Source organism: Cricetulus griseus, chromosome 5 (assembly GCF_003668045.3).
Source record: "Cricetulus griseus strain 17A/GY chromosome 5, alternate assembly CriGri-PICRH-1.0, whole genome shotgun sequence".
Taxonomy (NCBI): domain Eukaryota; kingdom Metazoa; phylum Chordata; class Mammalia; order Rodentia; family Cricetidae; genus Cricetulus; species Cricetulus griseus.
In genome coordinates, this window is record NC_048598.1 from 17731219 (window position 1) to 17756712 (window position 25494).

The 25494-nt window shown below is 42.5% G+C and overlaps 1 protein-coding gene across 1 annotated transcript in view; it reads left to right on the forward strand.

Moving 5' to 3' along the window:
* The window catches only part of Pld5 (phospholipase D family member 5), a 295636-nt gene that overhangs the window by 250798 nt on the left and 19344 nt on the right, over positions 1 to 25494 (forward strand). The window lies entirely within an intron of this gene.

Below are 25494 nucleotides of genomic sequence, written 5' to 3' on the forward strand. Positions count from 1 at the left end.
GTATCTTTCCCGATATGGTCTCTTTTAATTGTCTTGGAGTTTAGGGGGTCTGGGTTCAATTCTTGCTTCTATGCTAGAGATAAAGCAGTTAAATGTGCAGCCTGTGGGCAGTAGTGAACAGAGGCCAGTGTGCTTTAGAACAGCATTTGTCTTTCAATCACCTACCTAAGTATAGGAAGGATCTAAGGGTGCCTTGTTTTTCTGGTCGTTTCCTTCCACTTGTGAGGCTTCGAAAGATGGTTTCTGCACAGCCTGTATTTCATGGCTCAAGAGTTGCTAGCAACTGATTGTTTGCCTCAAGGCCACACAAAGATGCAATTTATCTGGCTATGGATATGAACAGGCTTTTCTTTCTTTCTTTTTTATCGTTTTTTTGTTTGTTTGTTTTTTTTTTTTTTGAGACAGGGTTTCTCTGTGTAGCTTTGGAGCCTATCCTGGCACTCTCTCTGGAGACCAGGCTGGCCTTGAACTCACAGAGATCCACCTGCCTCTGCCTCCCGAGTGCTGGGATTAAAGGCGTGTGCCACCAACGACCAGGCGCCTTTTTTTTGGGGGGGGGGGCAGACTTTTCTTAACTTTCCATAAATAAAAGCTACAACTCGTATTAGAGAAAATGCCCCCTGCAAAAGGTCAGTGAAACCTCAAGTTAGCATAAGCATCGTAGCCTGTCGATAGCCAAGCAACTCAGACGGCAAGCTCTTGTTTTTCTTGTTGAAGCCAAGCAAGGTCTCTGCTCTCCCTCCCTCACAAGAAAGAGCACTCTACTCCCCTGTAAATAAAGGTGGGGATGAGAAGAGAGGGTAGGAAGGTCATCTGGGGGAGCCGCTTCGCCCCAGCATTGTCTTCCCCTAGGAAGAATTTCTTCCTCTGCCTGGAAAAGCCCCTTTCAGGATGATAGATTTCCTGTGAAGCATCGGTTGATGGTGGCAGGTGGGAAAACTGTGGGACCTGCGCTCTGTGCCAGGCTGGAAACAGAATTTGCCCTTTAGTCAGAGCAGCGGGAAATCCATAAAAGAAAAGGGCCTCAAAGATTTACAAGTGGGGTTTAAATGCGTGGAAATTAATCGCATATAAACCCAGTGCAGAGGAGTTAGGCGGCTGCACAATAAGTGAGGGAGTAGGTGGTGGTTCAGGTGAGACGTGGGAGGGCCTTCCCGACATGCATGTGAGTCTGGAGGCTTGAAAGTGAAGACTCCTTCCAGCACCGTGCAGGCGGGAGTTCTCCTCCAGTCACAGCCGCCACAAAGGCCCACATCTGCTGAATAAACGCACCCACTGAGCTCCTGATTCTCTTCTTCACTTAAAAGCGGTGAACTTGAGTTGAAGGAAAACACGTTTAAGTTTGGATTCTATCTGGTGGAGGCTGTGTGGGCAAGGGCCCCATGGCACGCAACGTTGTCAGAGGACTTTGTGGCATCAGTTCTCTTCTCCCATCTTCCTGAGGGCTCCAGGGAACAGGTTCAGGCTGTGTAGCCATTGCTTTACCCACTGGGCCATCCGGCCAGCCCTGAAAGAAACATTTCCATAAATCTCTGTCCTCTCCACCTCATGCATGTTTCTCTTGCCTTGAATTTCATGGGGAAGTGAAAATCCACACCGTGGTTATTCTCGAAACGGCAGCTCAGTATTTGCAAGATATCAGTGACCTGATACCATGCTTCAGGAACAATGCTGGAGAGCATCCCTAGAGCTCTAAAACATGCAGTAACTCACTGGCTGTCCTAGTTAGGGTTTCTATCACTGTGATGAAACGTGGTGACCAAAATACCTTAGGGTGGGAGGGGTTTTTTGTTTTGCTTACCTTCCACTTCACTGTTCAACATTGAAGGAAGTCGGGACAGGAACTCAAACAGGGCAGGAACCTGGAGGCAGGAGCTGAGGCAGAGGCCATGGAGGAGTGCTGCTTACTGACTTGCTCAGCCTGCTTTCTTATAGAACACAGGATTATCAGCCCAGGGATGGCACCACGCACCGGGGGCTGGGCCCTCACCCGTTGATTACTAATTGAAAAACTGCCCTACAAAGGGATCTTATGGAGTCATTTTCTCTATTGAGGTTTCCTTTCAGATAACTCTACCGTATGTCAAGTTGACAGAAAACTAGCCAGAACACTGTAGAAACATGGCGGCAGGGGTGGGGGGTAGGGGGAGGTTACAGCTTCATTTGCTGTATGGAAGCTCCTGAAGTTTTAATACCCATTGGGGCTGAGAGTGATTTGCTTTCCAAGAACAGCATCTTCAAATACTTTCCATTAGGGTTAGAGCTTGGTGGTTAAGAGTGTAAGACCCGAGGAATCTCAGGCCTCCAGGATCTCAGCCCAGGACCACGGTCACCCCAATCACCAGGCAGATTCTAAAGCTTGATGCAAACAGCACAAGGCTTTATTGTTGTTTAACGAGCTAACCTCATGTTAGCTCGGATCTTTCATCCACCCACCATGGCAGACTGCTCCAAGCGTCTGCATAGAGATCTTGTAGGGCAGCGTAATGGGAGTGTCTAGGGGTACGCACAGGCTCAGGATTGGTGTGCCTCCAGGCTTGGAGGGCTTGCCCTGTGTTGATTGGTCAACTGGTTGTTATGGCCCATAGGCCCTCCCAGGGTGGTTGCTATGCTCTGCGCATCATTGCTATGCACTTGTCCATAAAGCACACCCAGAACCGTAAAGCATAGCACCACCAGCTAACTTCTGATTGGTTCCTTGCCACGAGGCAGGCATCTGACCTCCTAGTGACTAAGACGAGGTCAGACAAACATGTGTTCGGCTGTTATAGCTGCCGAAATGGGGATCTGGTCCCTTCAAGAGCACTGGCCACCCCTCCAGAGGACCCAGCTTCATTTCCAACACCCACATAGTGTCTCACAACCATCCATAACTCTAGTCCCAAGAGATCTGCTGCCCTCTTTTGGTCTCCTTCAGGACCAGGCTTGCATGTTGTTCACAGGTTGACAGTCATATGTTCAGCCAAAACACCCATACACATTTAAAAAAAACAAAACCAAAAAAAAAAAAAAACCCTTTCCATTTATCACATGTAACTGCATGCACTTCCCACCCTGCTTTCAGATGCAAGACCGGTGTTGAAATGTCCACTTCCGCATTAGCATGTCTACAGGTGCTGCTTTGTTTGGGTCTTGTTTATGCAGTCATTATGCAGTATCATGGGTGGAGCATCCCTGTCATACTGAGGAGACACAATCTCACAGGAAACTTTCTCTGGCTCTCACAGTCTTTCCACTCCCTCCAAGATGGTCTCTGAGCCTTAGACACAGGCCTTGGCAACACCACAATCTTGATCTGAATGTTTGCTGGAAATCCTCAAACAGAAACACAGTGATGCACAGTGATAATCTGTGTAATTGCAAGATACTCTTCCCAGGGCAGATTTTTTGGTGTTGTTGTTTTTTGTTTTGTTTTGTTTTTCCCGTTCAAGTTGTCTGCAGAACTAAACAAAGCCAAATAGCTTAGCCGAAGAGATAACAGACACTGGCTTCTGAGGGGTCTGGGCTAGAAGGCTTCCTTTGTATGTCAGGGTTCTCAGTTACAGAGTGACTATTCTTGCATTGACCTGCTTCATAGGTAATGGCTGTAGTCATTGCCTAGTGGCTTTTCAGCTAGTAAATTAGTGACCTGCTGAGGGTGAACAATTGGATGGAGTGTGACAAGGGAAAGGCACTTTAGCTGCTACAACACTCGGCAAAAAGCTTCAATGTATTCAGAGGAGAAAGAGCTGTTCCTCCCTATGGAGTCTAAACAAAAGCTCCTGCTTCTTTCCTCCTGTTCCCTTCCTTCCAGGATAGCAGCCTTGGGAAACTAACCGGAAATTGTTCTGTTTAAGATTTAAAGCCAAATTCAGCTTCTAATCCAATCTGTTACTTGAATAAATTTCTTCATCTTGATGAAGTTTATTTTACTTAAAAAGCACACCAAGGAGGGGCTCAGTGCGTGAGAGTGGTAGCTGTGTAGTCAAACCCCCAGCACCTATATGACAGCTCTGAGGGGTTGTACTTGTGCCTTGTAACACTGGTGCTATGAGGAAACAGAGTCAGGATTGTGGAGCTTGCAGGCTGCAAGAGATCCAGGGTCAGGGAGAGATCCTGTCCCAAGGAATAAGGTGTAAAGAGAGTGCAAGACATTCAATTCTTCCTCAGGCTTCTGCAGGTGAGTGTGGGTGTGAGTATCCCCACATAAGCATGCTCGTGTGAATCCGATCACACACACACACACACACACACACACACACACACACACACACGCACATGCGTATGTCAAATATTTATTCCTGGTCTACTATATTAGTCAGGGTCCTCTAAAGGAACAGAACTGAGAGAATGAAAGCATATATATATATATATATATATATATATATATATATATATATAAAATATATATGAGATTTACTAGAGTGGCTTATAGTTTGTGGTCCAGATTGTCCAACAACAGCTGTTTCCCAATGAAAAGGCCAAGATCCAGTAGTTGTTCAGTCCACAAGGCTGGATGTCTCAGCACTTCCAATCTGTGATGGGGGCTGGAGGGAATTTTTAGAGAGCTGTTGTTCTTCAGCCTACAATGGAGTCCAGAAGAGGTAGGATCTAACACCAGCAAAGGATAGATGTACTTGCCAGTGAGAACAAAGGAAAAAAAGAACAAAGCAAAAACTTCCTGTTTTGCCCTTTTATGTAGACTACCACCAGAAGATGTGGCCCTGATTTAGGGTAGGACTTCCTACCTCAAAAGATCCAATCAAGAAAATCCCCCACAGGTGTGCCCTGCTGCTCTTGGGGTTTCAGTTGTTTTCGGGTGTAGTCAAGTTGACAACCTCGGTTAGCCATCACACCTACTAAGTAGGCAGTAATTGTAAAACAGGCAGAGTATGCAGGTGTTCTCTGCTGTGGTTGAATAGCTGTATAGGTTGTCCTGAGATTCCAGCTTGTGAGGATGCATGGATGAACCAGAGTATGACTCTGTCTCCTTTGTCTTGGCAGCTCCTATTCTCCATGGGGTTGAACTTCAGTCTTCTGCCAGGTTTATTTCTAATATCCTTTGCTTTTGTATTATGTCTTATTTCTTGGTACATTCTACTTTTGGAAATCCTAATGACTACAATGAACCAATCAAGGGAGGGAGGTTCCAGATGAGTTGGAAGGCTGTTTACTGGACATGAACAAATCTTTAGTTTTGGCCCCAGTACCACACAGACTAGAATTCTGGAGGCAGAGGTGGGAAAATAAGATGCTCAAGGTCACCCTCAGCTCTACAGAAAGTTTGAAGCCAGCTTGGCTCAATAATATATTGGCCTTTTAATTTGCCTCCAGCTTTCAGTTCTTTGACATGTCCCTGTTCTTTCGGGAGTGTAGTATTGAACCCACTAAACAATTTTAGCTAGGGGTGTGATCTCTCTAAGTCTTTGCTTCTTAATGTATAAATGTAATGGCTTCAGTTATTCTTATATAAATATAATGTTTTTATTAATTCTTTGAGATTTCATACATTCTTATACTGTGTTTTGATCTTGTTCAATCCCACTTCTTCCCCTAACAGATCCAACACCTGCTTTCATACCCCTTCCAAATTCCAAACTTGTGTTCTCTTTTCTTTCTTCTTTCTTTCTTTCTTTCTTTCTTTCTTTCTTTCTTTCTGTCTGTCTTTCTTTCTCTCTTTCTCTCTTTCTTTCTTTCTTTCTTTCTTTCTTTCTTTCTTTCTTTCTTCCTTTCTTCCTTTGTAACTCACCAAGTCTAATTTGTGCTGTCCATGTACTAGCGGGTGTTAGGGGGGGACCCATGCTTGACCTACCAGGAGCTGTACCTTTAAAGAAAAATGGCAATCTTTTCTCCAGAAGGAATAAACTATCAAGAGCTCCTCAGTTAGTGGTAGAGGCTAATGTGCCCTTCCTTCTCCAGTGCTGGAATGCAGATGGATTTGATCTTATCCAGATCCTATACAAGCAAGCACAGCTGCTGTAAGTTCCTGCAGGCAATTGTTTTTGTCATGTCTGGGGGACATTGTTTCCCTCCAGTAATCCCCAACCTCTGACTCTTACAATTATCCCACTTTGTCTTTCACAATGGTACCTGAGCTTTAGAGAGAATTGTGATATGGATGTCCCGTTTGTGGCTGAGTACTCCAAAGACACTTATCCTCTTCACTTTGCCCAGTTGCAACATTCTGAGCTAACTAGCATCCATTACACTAAGTAACTTCTCTGATGATGCCTAAGAGCTGCACAAACCTATGCGTGCAGAGATACAACTTTAGAGGACAATTTGATATAAGTAATAACAGTGGTTTCACACCTAGGGCCTCTGAGCTCTCCAACCATGGGTTCTTAGCCCAATTTACAGTACCAGAAATGTACTGCCTCCTATAGAATGGGCCTTAAATCCAGTTAGAAAGGGATTGATTACCCACGTAATAGTTGTGCTATTATTGCAGCCATAGACATAGCTTGCCACAGCAGTCATTATTATAGCTCACATGAGTCACAGGTGGGTAAGACAGCTGTGACCTTTTCCCCAGAGGACCACTGCAGCTTTGGATGCTATGAAAACTAGCTAGCAGAGAAGAAGTTTCTAGTTAGTAGCAATTTTATTACTCCTTGTCCTGTGACCAAAGTGTGCAATGCTTTCAGCAGAAAGGTCTTGCTGTAAATTTCTGGTGGTCTCAGACCTTTATTTTTAAGGAAACTTCTGTCTTCTCATTTTCTGTGGGACTTCTGTTTATTTTTTATTTTATTTTTTATTTTTTGGGGGGGTTCGAGACAGGGTTTCCCCGTGGCTTTGGAGGCTGTCCTAGAACTAGCTCTTGCAGACCAGGCTGGTCTCGAACTCACAGAGATCTACCTGCCTCTGCCTCCCGAGTGCTGGGATTAAAGGCGTGTGCCACCACCACCCGGCTGGACTTCTGTTTATGATATAAAAAATCCATAAAGAATTTTGTTCTCACTGGGCAGTTGTGTCCCACACATTTAATCCCAGCACTTGGGAGGCAGAGATAGGCGGGTCTACAGAGTGAGTTCCAGAACAGCCAGGGCTACACAGAGAACCCTGTCTGGAAAAGCCATTAAAAATAGAATTTTGTTCTCAGAGTAACAGAAAAGAGTGGAGAAGAACCAGGCAATCAACAATTACCAACTTTTCTTGAATAAAGCATTGCATTGACATTGTAATTAATTAATCATTGAGGGACAAAGAAACATGACACAGACACTTAGCTGAAGAAGTCACTGCACTCTGTAGATACAAATAATTCAGCAATCTTTTTAATGGTTTCCTAAAAGAAAATTTGTCTCCCAAGAGACTAGAGAATGGATGCTGGAAGATACAGAACCAAGTCCCAAGTTTCTCTGTGGATGTCACCAGCTATCGTAAAAATGACTGACAAGATTCCGTGGGAAGCCTTGCTTATTGCATGAGTGTAGATTCAGAAACATCAGTTGCTGTACAAAGGCATAAAATCAACCTGGATCCCTGGATCCCTGGATCCCTGGATCCCTGGATCTCTGACTGTTCTTAGGCTATTAGGGATGGGGCAACAAGCTCTGTGCCCTTGGGGGAATTGGTAGAAATAAAATTGGTATTGGAGGATAAAACCCCAAACCTTCTACCCTTGGGAGGTAGGAAGAGGGATACCTGCCAATCATGGGCCCACAGCTGAGCTAGGGGGGAATGGCTGGAAACATGCTGTCTCTGAGAATCATATGCACTGTGACTGTCTCAGAGTCAAGTTTCATAGCAAAGCAAAACAATTCCTACAAAGAGCTAGGACGCTTTTCTTGTTAGAAAAAGGAAATGCACATGGAAGCCCAGACTGACACCCATTACAAAGCAGAGACCTGAACTGTGGGGGAGGCATTAATGTTACCCCCTTTGCAAGCCATGCTCACCCCAAAGCAAAGAAATAGAGAGAGTAATATGATGCTCCTGAATGACTCACTCTGAGCTGTAGCACATACTAGCATGTTTTTAAGAGGGACACAGCAATCCAAAGAATCATTGCCATATAGGAAATAAGAATTGCAACAGTAAGATTAGAGAATTAAAATAAGTATGGTCACTATGTTAGTCAGTTTATTAGAAGAGGTGACACCATGCTAGGACAGATGGTGAAATTCGTTGGAGAGGTAGAATATACGGAAAATTTAAATGCAAATGCTAGATACCAAAAGCAGACAGACAACAAAGAATTCTGTCAGTTGGGTTCATGAGCCCATTAGACATAACTGAGGAAAGAATTTAAGAACTAGCCCACTGGTCAATAGAAATTATTCTATATGCAAGGACAAAGAAAAAGACTATAAAAACTAAGGGGATCGGAGTCCAGAAAGTGAACCACCTCAAAGACCAGGCCATTATGGAGATGAATTATCAGAAAGAGAAGACAGAGAAAACAGAACACAAAAAAGATCTAAATAACTAAATCCCCAAATTAATAGACATGAGGAATCATGCCTCCAGGAAGTAAGACTATGGGGTCATTAGCAATGCAATGGGCAGTGTTCATTCGTAGCATTTTGAGTGAGGTGGGGATAAAGAGAGTTTTATGTAAATGAAAAGAATACCATTAACAACTCTATGATAATAATTTTAACAACTTAGATGAAGTAGGTAGTTTTTAAAGCCACCAACTATCAAAGTCCAATTAAAAAATGGCCTGAATACCACTACTTTGTCTTCTAAATAAATTGAAAAGAAGATAAATAATTCATATCCAAAAAACACCAGCCCCAGATGGCTTCACCTGAATATTCTATTAAATATTTAAGGATGAAACAGAAGCAATTTTGCACAAACTCTTCCACAGCATGAAAGAAGAGTTTGCCAGCCTCTTTCATGATGCCATCACCTCCCAAGTACCAAAATTAGACAGATACCTGATCAAGAAGACCAACCCCAGCCACCAATACAGATGTGAAGGTCCAAACAACCTACGAGTAAATCAAATGCAACAATATATAAAAAAGATAATACACTGTGATCAAGGAGCATTGATTCCAGAAATACAAAGCCACCTTAGTGTTTAAAATATGATCAAAGTAATATATCCAAGTACTTTTTAAAAAGCATCATAAAATTATCACAATGGGTACAGATAAAAACCTTTTTAAAAGATTTCTATTACTGTGTGTGTATGTTCGTAGTATATGTAATATGTGTGCCACAATGTGTGTGTAGAAGTCAGAGGACAGGATCAGTTCTCTCCTCCTACCTTTACATGGGTTTCAGAGATTGAACTCATGTCAACAGATTTGCCTTTACCCATCTCAATGGCCCCAGACAAGAACTTGGAGAGAGTTCAGAAACTGTTTGTGATACTCTTAGAAAGTAGGATTGAAAGACCAGTGTGTTAATTGATAAGGGTTATCTACCAAAACCCCATAGGAAGCATCAAATTTAATAATGAAAAACTAGATGCTTCCCCACTGAGGTCAGCAACAATTCCAAGATGCCTGCCTATTCCTTACCAGTCTTGCTACCCATTGGCAGCCATTCCTACTGCAGTGAAGAAAGAACAAAAAGCGCATGGATTAGGAAGATGAGGTAAAACTGTCTCTGTTTGCAAAAGAGAGGTGCATGGATGTGAAAGTCTTGAAAAGGCTACAAAATAGTTACTACAAGTAAGTTGAAATTTTTTATAATACAAAGTTTTTACATCGCAATGAAATTCTATATAGTTAGAACGGCCACTCTGAAGCCATGGAATCTCACCATTGACTTTACACTTTGACAATCATTATACTTTTATGTACTTATCCACCACAAAGAACCCAAACTATCAACAAAAGAACAATAAAAACAATTAGCTTTATGCCTTCTTTCACACTACATGGCCATTTTCTGAATTGCATTCTTCCACATCACTTAGGGTGTGGAGTTCGCTGGGTATAGACATTTTTATATTCAATATTTCTGTTTTAAAATGTCAGTGTTCTGTATAATAACACAAATAATTATAAATTAACATAGTATCATTTACAGTAGTACCAAAACTATAAAATATTTAAGTGTAACTGTTATAAAAGATGATAATACTGAAAAGCCTCAGTCAAATAAAGTTTAGGAGTACCATAAAATAAAGGAATTGGGGCAAGAAAGATGGCTCAGCAGTTTAGAGCACTTGCTGATCTTGCTAAGGACCTGGGTTCAATTCTCGGCACCCATACGGTGGCTCACAACCATCTATAACTCCAGTTCCAAGGAGGTTGACACCATCTTCCAACTTCTCTGAGAACCAGATACACAGACATACAGTCAAAGCCCTCACATGCATAAAATTAAATAAATCTTTTTAAAAATGGAGAGGTTGGGGAGATTGCTCAATTGTTGAAATAATAGCCATTTAAGCAAGAGGACTGGAATTCAGGGCTCCAGAACCCATGTAAATGATGCATGGGTTGGGCAGCCTACCTGTAATTTTCCTTTGGATCTCCGGAGCAAGTTGTCTAATGATATTAGCCATATCAGCAGCTCTGGGTTCAAGTGAGAGACCCTGCCTGAAAGAATAAGGCAAAAGAATGATTGAGGAAGATCCCTGACATCAACCTCTGGTCTTCACATGCCCATACACATACATGCCTACACATATGTGAACATACAAACATACATGAATATTTGTATGTTTGAAACATACAAAGAATATATACTAAAAAAAAATAGAAAGAAGTACCTTACATGGAGAAATGGGCTTCAGAATTTGGTAGTTGCAATGTTGCTCTAATGTCACTTATCCTCAATTTAATCTTCAGCTGCAATACAATTCAAATCCAAATCCAATGGTGACTGTAATAGAAACTGACAATTGTATTCTAAAATGTCTTTAGAAAGACCAGAAAATGAGAATAGATAAAATAGTGTTGAGACAGAGCCATGGTGGAAGGCTTACGTGACCTGATACAATGACCTACATGAAGCTAGCAAGCTTAGACAGTGTCCTACCAATAAAACAGTAGGCATGAAGATGATAAGACAGAACAGAGAGTTCAGAAATAGTCCTACAGATGTATGTCATTTCTTTTTAACAGAAGTATAAAGCAACTAATAGTCAGCTAATACTGCTATAGAAATTGGGTGTCTGTGGAATGGAGCGACGACTTGGTGGTTAAGAGCACTTGCTGTTCTTTCATGGCTAGAGTGTGCAATACACCCACATTAGGTGTATTACAACTCCCTGCAACTCCAGCTCCAGGGCACCCCTGTGTGCATACGCATACGCGCAAATAAGTAAATAAATAAAGTTTTGAGCCAAGTGGATGGGTAGATGACTTAGTGGTTAAGAGGGCATTGCTTTTGTAGAAGACTGAAATTCAGTTCCCATCACCCATGTCAGGTGGCTCTCAGCTGCCTGTAACCCCAAATCCCAGTGATTCAACACTCTCTTCAATGTCTCCATGGACACTTCCTTCACATGCACAGCTCCCACCCCACACCCATACACAGAATTTTTAAAATATTTTTAAAATTGGGTGTCCATAGATAAACTTAGATTCAGACTTAACACCTTAAAAAAGAAACAACTCAAATGGATTGTAGACCTAAACACAAGGACTAAAATTGTAAAAAAAAGTTCCAGAAGAAAACATAGAAACAAAGGTTTATTGCCTGACATTAGGGAAAGAGGTCTAAAAATATACAAACCATTATCTATAAAGGAAAACGGCTAAATTAGAATTTATTTTTTTAAGATTTTATTTATTTACTATGTATACAACATTCTGCTTCCATGTATATCTGCACACCAGAAGAGGGCACCAGGTCTCATAACAGATGGTTGTGAGCCACCATGTGGTTGCTGGGAATTGAACTCAGGACCTATGGAAGAGCAGTCAGTGCTCTTAACCTCTGAGCCATCTCTCCAGCCCCTAAATTAGAATTTATTAAAATCAAGAGTTTCTGGTGTTTGAAGTAAACTTCTTTGAAAATAAAAATGCAAACCTATACCCAATAAAGAATTTGTTTCCAGAATATGCAAGAGTCTGAATGGAACTCTTAAACTTCATTATGAAAAGAAATAATCCATTTTTAAAATATGCAAAATATATGAACAGGCACGTCCCACATGGAAGGCTAGGAAACTCACAAAACACACCACCAGTCATCAAACTAATGTAAATTAAAATCACAGTGCATCCCACCACCTGGCCTTTAGAAAGTTTATTTTCAAAACTGAAAATAAAATTAAAGTAACTTAAAAAAAAGTATCAGCAAGGATATCAAGCAACTCAAACTAATGTACAGCTGCTAGTAGTATTACAAAATGAAAAAGACAATTTGATAATTTCTTATAAAGTTAAGCCTCTATTTACTATATGACTCAATGGCCTCACTGCAAATGAAATATATACATAAAAAACTATATCCTCACAAAAAATAAAAAAGTATAAGGATTGTGTAGTAGCTTTGTTTGTAATCACCAGTGACACAAAATTACATGACTAGAGACTGAACTATGGGATACCATATACAATGAAACACTACTCAGCAGTTAATAAAGAAAGCAATGGTTACTACACACAGCATGGGTGGCTGTCTGACTCATGCTCAGTGGAAGAAGCAATGTTTTAAGGATTCTGTACTCTGCCAATCCATCACTATGACATCCTTGCAAATGTAAAACCCGAGGGAAAAATAAAAGCCCGAGTGGTTAACCAGCACTGGGGTATGAAGAGGCATGGGGTAATGGGGTGGAAGGTCCAGGTGGTCACTCTATCCTATTTCTTGATTGTTGAAGCAGTTTTGTGGGTATGGTGAATTCTATAATATATAATTTGTACCACAATGCAAATGGAAAATAATTTCCTTAAAGTCAGTGGTTTTATAATAGTATTGGCTTTACGAACTGGGAACTGGAGAGATGACTTAGCAGTTAAGAGCACTTGCTGCTTTTGCAGGGGACCAGACCAAGATTTGGTTCCAAGCACCTACATGGCAGTTTATAGAAATCTGAAACCCCAGCTCCAGGGGATCTAATGCCCTTTCCTGGTCCCTATGGCACCAGTTTTGCACATAGAACATGTATGTACATGCAGGAAAACACACATACACATAAAACGAAAATAAATACTTTTCAAATAAATGACCACTGTCACTAAGGTGAACACTGGTATGGAATATATTAGCCATCTGGACGTGTGGAGCACTCTGGTAGCTCCAAATGTTCTTGAAGAAGCAAGCACAGGAGTCCCTCTGGGTCCTGAGTCCTATGGAGGTTTAACACACAGTCATGTTATGTGTTTATTCTCATGCCCAAGTCCATGTTCTGACCCTGCACCCAGACGGCCCTGAAGCCTCTATTATGGTCCTGTAGCCTGGAGTCCATCACTCACCCGACATCCTCAGCTTCCACCTCTGCTCCTGACCTTTTGAGCTTCCCAGCTTTGTGCACAGCTGTTTCCTGAGGGGTGCATCTTCCCAACTGTCATTTGAAACTTTTGCTGTAGTTTCAAGATCATTTCTGATCTCCCCACCTCCATTCAGCTGCTTCAGTGGGGATCTGCCAATCAAGATTGTAGCTATTTCAATCCCTGTGAACTCTCTCCTTAAAGTCAAGCAGGGGCTCACTACATGGTTGAGCCCCACACTTGGTCCAGGAGTTATAAACCATCCTGATCTGGTGGTAGTCCCCTACATCAAATCCTGCTGAACAATGGTAGTATGTTCCTTGTGCCTCTTATGCAATCAAGTTTGCCTCATCCTTCTTTGGGTGTGGTTTTCTTCCTTTCCCCTTACCGACACTGCTTCCCATAGCCAGCCACCCTTATCCATCTGCTTACACATCGGGGATCTAGACTTGTCTGTCAACTTACCCTATGTGCTTCATGCAGGCCTTACACATGAGAGATGCCAACTTTCTAATTGTTGGATTGACTTGATTTACAAACCCTGGATACCAAGCAGCTGTCATCTTTTTGTGGAGATGCATTACTAATAAGATTAGGGAAATTATTATTTTGTAGTTTCACATGGGACCACACACCTTTCTGGTAATGTTTGATTGCCAAACTATTTCCTTTGCTATAACTGCCCTTAGGCCTTTGGTTCATTTGAATTATTGATGACAGCCATGTCTTAGTAATCCCAAACCATGTAAAGATATGAATAATTCAGTTTTCTTTGTTGGCCCAAACAAGTAATTTGAAATCAGCAGACAGAACATCTGCCATTTCCCTCTGGGCATCCAACAGGCACTGTCTTCCTTTCCCCATCACACGATAGATGCTCACTGAGGAGCTTTCCCTGGTATCTGGTCTCTCTGAGATTGCAATGTGGTTTTGAAGATGTTCTTGGGCTGGACCTATGCTTGCACTCCCACCAGCAGGGGAGGAGTGTTGCCCTTTCTCCACATCCTCTCCAACATAAACTGTCATTGGTGTTTTTGATCTTAGCCATTCTGATTGGTGTAAGATGGCATCTCAGAGTGGTTTTGATTTGCATTTCCCTGGTGACTAAGGATGTTGGACATTTCCTTAAGTGTCTTCCCACCATTTGAGATCGTTCTGTTGAGAATTCTCTATTTACATCTGTACCCCATTTTTAAATTGGATTTTTGGTAGTTTGATGTCTAGTTTCTTGAGTTCTTTGTATATTTTGGAGATCAGCCCTCTGTCAGATGTGGGGTTGGTGAAGATCTTTTCCCATTCTGTAGGGAGTTGTTTTGTCTTATTGACCATGTTCTTTGCTTTACAGAAGTTTCTCCGTTTCAGGAGGTCCCATTTATTAATTGTTGCTCTCGGTGTCTGTGCTAGTGGTGATTTGCATAGGAAGTGCTCTCCTGTGCTATACATTCAAGTGTGTTTCTCACTTTCTCTTCTGTGAGGTTCAGTGTGGCTGGATATATTGAGGTCTTTGATCCATTTCCACTTTAGTTTTGTGGGTGGTGATTGATGTGGATCTCTTTGCATTCTTCTACATGTTGACAACCATTTCTACCAGCACCATCTGTTGAATATGTTTTTCTTTTTCCCATTTTATATTTTTAGCTTCTTTGTCAAAAGTTAGGTGTTCATAGGTGTGTGGGTTGATATAAGGGTCTTCGAGTCTGTTTTTATGCCAATACCAAGCTGTTTTCATTACTATGGCTCTATAGTAGAGTTTGAAGTCAGGGATGGTGATGCCCCCAGATGATCCTTTATTGTACAGGGTTGTTTTGGCTATCCTGGGATTTTTGTTTTTCCATAAGCAAACCTCGTGAGATCAAGAGATGGACACTGAAGGACAACTGGTGCACCACGGGGTCACAAACCTGATACCACAATCTCGTCTAGCCCTGCTTTGGCACTCTATGGGGATTAAGCTCTAGGCACATGGATCTAGGGGTCAGTCAAGGTTGGAGTCAATGTCAATGTGTTTTCATCCTCTAACCTGTGTTTTCTCTCTAAGGGGACAGTTTCAACTTTTTGATCAGTATAGGAACCTGTCAGCCAATGCTCTGTTCAGAGAACTGTGCTGGATGGAGGTGGTGGCACATATTAGGAAAGACAGTGGAAGCTGGTTGGTATGCTCATACCTGATTCGAACTTGTGAGAATGACCACAGGCGAGGGAAACCGAGAGTATTGGAACAGCGATCATTCTTGGATTATTAGGAAGCCAACAAATGCCACCCTATTCTCCATGAGCTCCATGCCATTTTTTCAATGCCTCTAAGACTCAGGAAATGATGGACAGGTGTCCTTTCTTCACTGGTAACGTTAGAGTGGAAGGTGTAGTTTAAGGTATGTACTGTGTGTGATCAAAAGTGAGGCTCCTTTCACTTCCTTAGCAAAGTTAAAGGCATGTACTAGCCAAAAATCCGAATGGGTCAAGACCTTGGAGGGCAGGCCCAAGATACCCAGATACCTGCTGTACTAAGGAGGAAAGCTAGGGATCTACATGCTGAGCTCATAGCCAGTCTCACTCTGTCTGCCATAGGAAGAGGAGTCAGGGGTAGAGAGAAGGTAGAAGTTATATTTTTTTCAATACTTCTGAAAGAATGGACGTTCTTAATCTTTGGACCAAAGCCTTGAGCAAGGTGGGACACATAGAAGAGGAGACCATGGAGACACCGATGGCCAGGTTACAGTGGGGTCCTGTGGGTGGAGATTCAGTCACAATTCTCCATTCTCTATTTTAGACAACCTCATTAGCTATTTCTGCATGAATGGCTCACCAGGCTGTAATCTGCAGCCTCATTCCCCCAGTTTCCCTTAGGAAACTTCCCTGGATATTTTGTTTATCAGCCTGCAATAGTGATGTGGGGTGTGGGAACTGTCCCATCAGGTAAATTTCCCACTTGAAACTAAGAAGACTGAGAAGGGCAATCTGAGTCAGGCTGCAACAGGGTGAGGTGAGTTCTCTGGGATTTCCATATACAAGTGCAGCAGGGCACTGGGTGTCTGACAGCATTTTACTGGAGAGTACCAGTGTGGTGAAAGTGAAGAGCCAGCTGTTAGCCACCCAGCATGATCCCTTTTCTTGCCTGGTTGCTTAGGACAATGCTGAATCTGGGAGAGGAGGAGGAAGATGACAGCAAATATTTATGGTTCTATGTGCAAGATTTCGACCTACACACACACACACACACACACACACACACACGTAGATGCATACAGTGATAGGTCAAATGATATGTCCCCCCACAGGCTTGGGCATTTGAATACTTGATCCCCAGTTGGTAAGCTTGTTTGGGGATGTGTAAGTGACTTAGACTTTCGGGAGGAATTATGTCACTGGAGGCAGGTTTTGAAAGCTAAAAGATTCACATTCCCGGTTTGCTCTCCACTTCCTACTTACAGTTCCAGATATGAGCTCCCAGCTCCATGCACCATGCCTGCCTGAGACCAAGCTTCCCAATTGTGTAGTGATAGCCTCTCATCCTACAGGAACCACAAACCTAAATAAACCCATTCTTCTGTAAGCTGCCTTAGTCATGGCACTTTATCAGAGCAATGGGAAAGTAGCTAATAATATACATGTGTGATATTTAAGGATATATGTTTATACATACATATGTATAGTCAAGCGTATGGTTTGGTTTTTTTTTAATTAAAATATAATTACATCATTTCTCCCTCCCTCTCATTCTTCCAATTCCTCCTACATCCCTCCTTGCTCCTTTTCAAATCATGACCTCATATTATTTCATTATTATTATTGGTGTGTGTGTGTGTGTGTGTGTGTGTGTGTGTATAGATGCAACCTGCTAAATCCATTTAGTGTTGTTTGTATGAAACTCTTTTAGGGATGACCACCTGGGATCAGATAACTATTTATTTGGGGTGCTCATTTCTGTGGAAGGCTAATTTTCCCTCTCTCTGTAATTTTTAATTGCCTATATCCAGGGTTAGGGTCCATGAGACCTAGGAGAGCATGGATTGTCCTTGTTCAGGTCTTAAGTAACCACACTGTTGAGATTTCATGGGTTAGTTAGTTCCCCTGCCACACACAGAAGATGTAATCTTACAGCAGACTTCCTGGCCCTTTGGCTCTTACAGTCTTATCAGTGCCTCTTCCACAATGTCCCCCAAGCTTTAAAGGTAAGGAAAATGATAAAGATGTGTCAACTGGGTCTGGACACCCCACAGTCAATTGTTGTCTGCATTTTGACCAGTTATAGCTTTCTATAGCAGTCTCCATCTGCAAAAAGAAGAGATGAGAGCTTTATTTGTCTGAGGATATAAGGATAAGTGTTTACAATGCAGTTAAGAGTTATACTGGTTTATGGAAGTGGTAATAGCATGTTCTCCTCTGAGATGTATAACCTCACTAACAGTGTATAGTTGGCTAGGTTTCCTGTAGCAGACATGATTTCCCTCCTGTCCAACTGGCCTTAAGGCCAATTATAAAGTGGTTGGTTACCTTTCAAATATGAGTATTACTATTGCACCTTTAGGGATATTCACTGTACAGATCATTGCTGTGGTTCATAGGCATCACAGCTGAGTAGGGTTAATGAATGTTTTCTTCCCTTGGAAGCTTGTGTAGCATCTTCTGCTATTATAAAAGCTAATCTTCAGAGGGGAGGCTTTTGAGTCGGATTCTTCCAAATTCTGTGTTCTTTGTTCACAGATATATTAAGGAAGTTGTCAGTTACAGATACAAAAGGGTAAGGAACTTTACCCAAAGCATGATGGAGGTAGTTAAAATTCAGTCCTGAATCCTTGCTCACCTTACTACAGACTGATGAACTCCAAGGATGGTTATCTGCTGCAATCAGGGTATCAGGTGGCCTAGTGGGAGTCCAGCCATCTGGTATAGAGAGGCCATGTCTCCTCTGGTCATCCTGGTATGTTCCTAGAACCATGTGAGCAGGGAAAAAAAAAGGAAGACAATGGGTCTGGACATCTAGATAGGATGTTTCTTTTTGAAAGACCCACCACCCCTCATTTGTCCCATTGTTAGGGTACAAGTACCTGAAGCATCCCTGACTCAGGGGCAATCCTGAGAAGTCTGGAAGCCTGAACTCTGAATTTAAAATGAGCAAATAGGAAAACAGAAGTCCTTTTCCTCTGAAAAATCTTCAAACCAAAGCCTTTCTGTATCTCAAGATCTCCAAGTAGATCCTAACATTTGAATTAGTTGTGGGAATTACAGGCTATAAGCTGAAAACTACTCTTTCCATCCACTTGTCCATTCCCTCCTCATCTGATGGCTTCACTTTGTCAATAAAGAGCAGAATAAGATTCATGCATTTTCTGACGTACTTGTAGAGGAGATCTTCTCTGCCCTTCTGGGTTCCTCAGTAACTTCATCTCTGCAAGGCTGATAATCACAATGATAATGATCCTGGTGTGGAAGGGGTGGGATGTTTTATAAATGTGAAGGGAAGATGGAGTTATTCAGATCTGGCCCTGTGCTTTATCAGAGTCAGTAGACACTTGGAGGGGCTTGAAAATGTCACCTGAAGCGGAGACGATTTCAGCTTGCCTGTGGGCATTGAGAAGACAGGAATACAGAAGTGATGTGGTGGTACACACCTGTAACCCCAGCACTTCAGAGACTGAGGCAGGAGGATGAGGGTTTGAAACTCAGGCTACACTGTGCAGCCTGAACTACACAGTAAGACCCTGCTTAAAAACACTTAAAAATAAGAAGAACAACAAGACAAGGTCAGGAATAATAGGAGAATCATGGTGCCAATTTGGAATCATTTCAACTCTTCTAAAGAAAGAAGATGAAATGGAAGTCCCGCCCCCAAAATAATTGAAATGTGTTTCCTAATGACCTCATCCCATTCCACCCTCTGGCCCCCTCCTTCCAAGATTTCTCCATGAATAGTCTCCTGTCCTCAACCTATTAAGGTTTGCCTACTGATTTCCCTTTTCCAGAATAAAATCAAGAGATTGTTGTGTGGATTTTTGCAGCAGAAATGAAAGATTAATAAAAATGTATGGTAGTCTGGAGAGTTTCCAGATCCTTAAAAAGATGAAGCATTGGGACCAGTGAGATGGCTCAGCAGGTAAAGGCACCTGCCACTAAGCCTGGCAATTTGAGGATGCTATCAGAATACACAGAGTAAAAGCAGAGAAGTGACTCCCCTAAGTTAGTATCTGACCTCTACTCATGGGCTTTAGGGTGCATATGCACACAAAAAATAAAAAAAAAAAGATTAAGCACTGATGAAACTAGGATAACGGAAGGGAGGACGAGAGGGATGGAGAGCTCAGGGAGGCAAATGGCATAGTATAGTACTTTCATAGCTTTATTGAAAAAGGTCTTGCTTGAGTGCCAACATTACAAGACATCATTTTGTGATAAGTACATTTCTTTGGGAGTTTCTGTTTCCTTAGTTTTGAAACAAGGTTGAACTAGCTGTCCTGAGGTTCTTGTATCCTTGCCTGTCTCATCCATTAGTCCTGTTCCTTCAGGAAGCCTCCATTATCCCCACATAGCAAACACAGAAAACCAGACATCAGTAATTTAAATAGTTCCTGCCACCTACTTGGGAATAAAGAACCAGGACAGTGGGTGTGTTCCTGGACAGGAGATATCTTAGAGCCCCCCAAAGTGCTATTATTTATTCTTTTATCATCAGTAACAAAGATTTCACCTTCAAGGTTGAAATAAATGAAACGAGGTCTCACAGTGATTAAGTTTCCTGAAGTAACTCAAAATATTAGTCAGCAGCTAACCGGGAGTCTGGAAGTTGTTCACAGTTGCAGCATCTTTTGTCTTTGTCAGGAAATTTTTAAAAATACTTGTTTACATTTCTACAAAATTACGGAAACAACACCGTGGATGTGTGTGGATGAAAAATTAAGCTGTGGTTTGGCTAGTTGCATTAATTACTCTGAAGCACAGCAGACGACGAGGCTGATGCATTTCCACTCCCTGTAATGCTGACAGGAGTATTCATCAGATGCCTGCCCCTGGCTGCTGCTCCGCAAACCCATCAAGCCTGGCCACTGTTAAGCTTCCACTTGTGTCCTAGTGACGAGGAATCTCTTCACTCTCATTACCACCTCCCACCAATCCTAAGAAAACAATAAGCAAAAATGGGTTTTACCTGTGCATAGTGGCAAAACATTCAGTAATCCCTGAACTAAGGGGCAGAGGCAAGAGGCTCACAAGTGCAGCCTGATCTTCATAACAAGTTCTAGGCCAGCCGGGGATGCATTGTGAGAACCTATCTCAAACAAATTAACAGAGGTGGAAGAAATAAAGATCTAGGGTAATATTGTGGTTTCCCTAAGTTTTGCTTCATTGTGTGATGTAGAACACCTGATCAGACATCAGGACTTGGCCTTCGCCTCCAGGGAACATCTTGACTCAAGTGCTCTGCTTAGGGAAGGACTATTTCTGCAACAAATATTACACATTTTGGATCCTAGGGTTTTTTTGTTGGTGGTGGTGTTTTTTTGTTGTTGTTGTTTTGTTTTTTGGTTTTGGGGGGTTTTTTTGTTTGTTTTTTTGGTTTTTCGAGACAGGGTTTCTCTGTGTAGCTTTGGAGCCTATCCTGGAACTCGATCTGGAGACCAGGCTGGCCTCGAACTCACAGAGCTCCGCCTGCCTCGGCCTCCTGAGTGCTGGGATTAAAGGTGTGTGCCACCAATGCCCGGCTGGATCCTAGATTTTATATAGATTATATAAACTTATCTTGTTATAGACAAGATGAAAATAGAGACAATATTGTCTAGGGGGATGAAGGAGACTGAAGAAATAGAAAAGACAGATAAAGAAGAATGTAGGACGGTAGGTGGAGAAACATGGCCAAAGTACATTTCTATTAAAATACCTTATAAAGTGTGGTGTCACACACCTTTAATCCTAGCACTTGGGAGGCAGAGGCAGGTGAATCTCAATGAGTTTGAGGCCAGCCTGGACTACAAAGTGAGTTCCATGATAGCCAGGGCTGATACACAGAGAAACCCTGTCTTGAAAAACAACAACAAAAACTATCTTAATAAAATCCAGTACTATAGACAACGTAATTGATGCATCCACAACACACAACACAATCCCTATACCTAAGGCTCAGAGAATACCATGTAAGAGGAGTGGGAAAGACTATAAGAACCAGAGGCCAGGACATCTGCTACTTCTATAGATGACAGGGAACTTATAATCCCAGAATCTCAGCAATATGGTTGCCTAAGTAAGACCATGCCAACATGGATGGGAGAAATTTCATGAGACCCAGGCCCTAGATAAACAACTTCCGGCAATTAATGGCTGTTGAGAGAGGGAGACTCAGTCCTCTTCAAGGATGGGCCCCTTGGTGGGCTAGCCAATTCCAAGTGGTCAGCCACAAACACATGCACGTATGAGCAATACTAAATGGACTCAGTAGGCTGCATTTGTGTGTGTGCATGTGTAGCAATAATAAAAGAAAGGTCATGAATTTGAGGTGGAGTTAGGGAAGACAGCAGGAGCTGGATGATATGAACATAGTCCTCTGAAATTCTTGAAATTCGAAGGCAAATGGATGGAACTAGAAGAAACCATCCTGAGTGAGGTAACCCAGTCACAAAAAGACAAACATGGTATGTATTCACTCATATATGGATTTTAGACATAGACAAAGAGATTACCAGGCTACAATCCACACCTCCAGAGAAGCTAGGAAACAAGGAGGACCCTAAGAGAGACATGCATGGCCCCATGGTGAAGGGAAAAGGGATGAGAGCTCCTGAACAATTGGGAGCATGGGGGAGGGGAGAAAGGATAGAGAGGGGGGAGGAAGAGGAGCGGGGAGAGAGGGGGGAAGAGAACACGGGGGAGCAGGAAGATGAAGTTGGGAGATGAATAGAGGAGACCAAGAAGAGAGACACAGCAATAGCGGGAGTCATTATAGGTTTAAAGAGAAATCTGGCACTAGGGAATTGTACAGAGATTCATAAGCATGACCCCAACTAGGATTCTAAGCAATAGTAGAGAGGCTACCTACCTTAAATGCCTCCCCCTATAATGAGAATGATGACCACCTTAAATGCCATCCTAGAGCCTTCATCCAGTAGCTGATGGAAGCAGAAGCAGAGGCTCACAGCTAAGCACTGAGCTGAACTCCTGGAATCCAGTTGTAGAGAGGGAAGAGTGATGATCAAAGGGGTCAAGACCAGGCTGGGGAAACCCATAGAAACAGCTGACCTGAGCAAGTGGGAACTCATGGACCCCAGTCTGACAGCTGGGGAAACAACATAGCACCAAACCAGGCCCCTGAACGAGGGTGTTAGCTAGGAGCACTGGGCAGTCTATGGGGCCTCTGGCAGTGGAACCACGATGTATCCCTAGTGCACAAACAGACTTCGGGAGCCCATTCCCCATGGAGGGAGACTCTCTTAGCCTAGATACACAGGGGAGGGCCTAGACCCTGCCCCAAATGACTTGACAGGTTTTGATGATCCCTCATGGAAGGTCTCACCCTCCCTGGGGAGTGGATGGTGGATGGAATGGTGGGATTGGTGGGGGGCATGGGAGGAGGAGAGGGAGAGGGAACTGAGATTGATATGTAAAATAAGATTGTTTCTAATTTAAATAAAATTTATAAAAAAAGAAATTCTTAAAAACATTAAATTAATAAAAAGAAATTAAAGAGACAAATGAAAAGCTATCCCTCCATAAAGAAGTGGGTTTTTTTTTTTTTTTTTTTGGTTTTTTTGTTGTTGTTTTTTTGGTTTTTCAAGACATGGTTTCTTTGTGGCTTTGGAGGCTGTCCTGGAACTAGCTCTTATAGACTAGGTTGGTCTCGAACTCACAAAGATCCACCTGCCTCTACCTCCCGAGTGCTGGGATTAAAGGAGTGTGCCACCACTGCCTCATAAAGAAGTGTTTCTACAAATGCAATATCCAAATGTCATTAAGTCCCATAAGCTCAGCCTCCTTCCTTGCTATGTATCTGCATAAGCCATTTGACCTCTGCACACCTCAGTCTCCTCACATCTGAGGTGGATTTCTAGAGACGTTTTTTAAATCAGATGTATTGTACCACTATTCGGATAGCCACGTTACAGAATTGGGCTAGCTGTCCACCAGCTGCTCAACAATGAAAAAAATGTGAAATAAATGCACAACACAGTAAGGTCTATCCATAAAGGATGGTGAAGGTGAGGCATTTCCATGTAAATGAATGCAATGGGAGATCATGACATTATATGAACTAAGTCATTCAGGAAAACCAATGTCATGAGTTTTTCACATTTGTAGATGTTCTATTTTATATAGTTATTTGAAACCATAGACTATATAAGATATGAAAATAGAAGTAAGACTGCCTGACAGAAATGAACGGAGATAACAAGACAGAGAGATGGGAAAGGGCAGGAGAGAGATGAATGTAGTCCAAGTACATGATATCCGTGTATGAAAATTGCCAGTATAAAAGGATGCCTATTAAAGAAAATGATTTTAAGACACGGATGTGTGAAACATTTGGAGCAGTCCCCAGAACACAGTGACCAATGAGTGAGACTTCTGTCATTTCTCATCAAAGAAGCATTTTTATTTCATGCTTTCAATTTTCCCATTTGTTTGCAAAGATTTGGCCCTCCAGATACCCAGATTACAATATGTGTTGGTACATGTTCTAAGATCAGGTCTATTGCAGAAAGAGACCAGAAGTGTCTCAATAGGATTATTTGGCTTTAGGTGCAAGTGGGAAACCTCTTCCAAATGCACCATCCTTCTCTGTGCTTGCCCACAGGCATCACTATTGCCTTTCATTCGTTCATCTCCCTTGAAGTACCTCTCTGCACTGCTTCTGAGCAACTTGCTGCGTTAGAGTGATACTGAACACCTAGCGCTTTGTCTAAAAGTAACCTGTTGAGCAATGCTCACTGTGCCGCTGCACCAAACTGTCTGTCCTCACAGCACACTACAGCATGGGTGTAGGGATGAAGCAGAGTCACTGCCCCCAGCCAAAAGCCAGCAGGAATAGGGAGATGGCCAGCTGTTGTGAGAAAGTTCAGGAGGCACTTTGATAAGTGAGTTGTAGGTTTTGGGTTTCTGTTTGGTGATTTGGGGATGTGCTTGAGAAAGCAAGGCTTTGCTCATGATTGGATGCTGGTAGGAAGTGAGGGAGCATGGAAGAGTGGATGTCTTAGTAGGTCTCACCTATATGGGTGTCGTTAATGAGGTAAGCTAAGTGTAGAGAATAAATCACAGCGAGTCAGCTTGAGTGAGATATGTCTTGTCATTTCCATGGCTCGAATGGTGGTTCACATTCTTGTGTGTGCTCAGCTACGATTACACAGTCTCAGTTTTGCCTTGGTCCTTCATAAATGCCCACAGGGTGGCCCTGTCTGTGACAGTGTTCTATAAAACTGTTTCATAGAAAGCTGAAGGCTCAAACCAGATCCCAGAAACCCAAAGACGTGGCTGAGGGCTGCACGCTAGTCCTCAGGTGCCATGGCTGGCTTTTGTCTTTCTCAGTGACAAAAAGAAGTTGGAGAGCTTGTCCACAGCCACACAGCTAATAACCTGAGGGACCACAATGCTAATACAATTCTTCCTGCCCCTACGTTTAGTCACATGGTAGTGATACACACTTATGAAAAAGTCTGTTTTGTCTGCCTGATTTCCCAGGAGAATTGCTCTGAGCCTTTTGACAGAATCCATTGAGAGTCGCATTCAGTCTCCAGAACAGGGCCGTCTGCTGGTCTCTGTAAGATCCCAAGCCTGACTGATCTACCTAATTTCAGTGGCAGTCCCTCCCCTTCCCACATCTTTGGTGAAGAGAGGCTTTTGTTCAAGTGTTCACACCTATGTGAAGGAACGATGCTGACTGATGATCTCCAGTGTAGAGATCGTTATTTTAGATTGTGTCATGATTTTATGGTACATGATATTTCTCATTTGTGACTTTATACTGAGTATCTGAAGATGGGGACTGTACTAACTTCAGGGCTGGGTAACAGTAGCTGGTCAGAGACTGTCTACTGGATGAATGTCTGGCCCTTGAAATAACTGTTGGTCCAAAATTCAAACAAGCTGTGTTCTCAACCAGACGTCCTCACAGGAGACCAACCCAATAGCCCTTGATGCTGAGACTTTAACAGAACAGCCCTTGTGGTGCAAGGATGACTCAAAGGAA